Raw genomic sequence first — 902 nt, 5'->3', positions numbered from 1 at the left:
TTGGTGGATGTGGAGTGTCCAACTAGGGGAGTTGAAAAACCCTGATTACAAACCAATGGTGCACATGGGCCTCAGAATCCCGATGGGACAAATGGCGTATTAATCAATCGTTCGTCACCGGCAACGATGGAACTGCATCTCTTCACGATGCTTCACTGCTTTGTGGATCAGATCTTTAGGTCAAAGGCTCTGGGTGTGGTCCCCTAAAAAAACCACATGCTTCAGTTTGGAAACATGGGCAGTATCACAGCCCTCACACAAATCTCATTCGATTTGTGTGGCGCATATGTATCTGGTGCCTCCTTTGTACCAATATTTATGTGTTTTTTAAATAGATTATTAAAAATGTGATCGATACAGTGAAGAACATGTCTGAAGCCATCATGATTTTCTCGTGTTTGCAGTTCACGAGTCTTAGTTAGGGGCCCGATAATTATTGAGGCAAGTATTTTGGATGCTTATTAGTCAGACTACTCCCTCTGTGGTTATCGCAGGATGATTTTGGCCCCTTCTTGTATATTGGGACAATAAGTGATTGTGACCAGCCAGATGGGATTACGTCCAATTCCCAGATTTTAGCCAGAATATTAGTCAGCCTAGTCGCTAAAATTGGGCCACCATATTTAAAGACCTCTGGAACCAATCCATCAGGACCAGCTGCTCTTCCTCTTTTCAGATCAGTTATAGCCTTTGTGTTGTTGTGTCATCTAGTGTTTCGCAAGATCATCATCTGGCCACCATAGGTAACTTAGTTATCTACAATCGGTCTTCTAGACCTTTAATTGCATGAACATCTCTGTACATCCGCATGAGTGGCAACTGGTTCCCTACGGAAACACGACGAGATACCAACTAAGTCTGCCGTCGTATTTGAACCCAGGCAGGATTAGCCAGCCACATTG

Source organism: Schistosoma mansoni (assembly GCF_000237925.1).
Source record: "Schistosoma mansoni, WGS project CABG00000000 data, chromosome 2 unplaced supercontig 0193, strain Puerto Rico, whole genome shotgun sequence".
Classification (NCBI taxonomy): domain Eukaryota; kingdom Metazoa; phylum Platyhelminthes; class Trematoda; order Strigeidida; family Schistosomatidae; genus Schistosoma; species Schistosoma mansoni.
Note: the sequence above shows the minus strand (reverse complement) of the source record.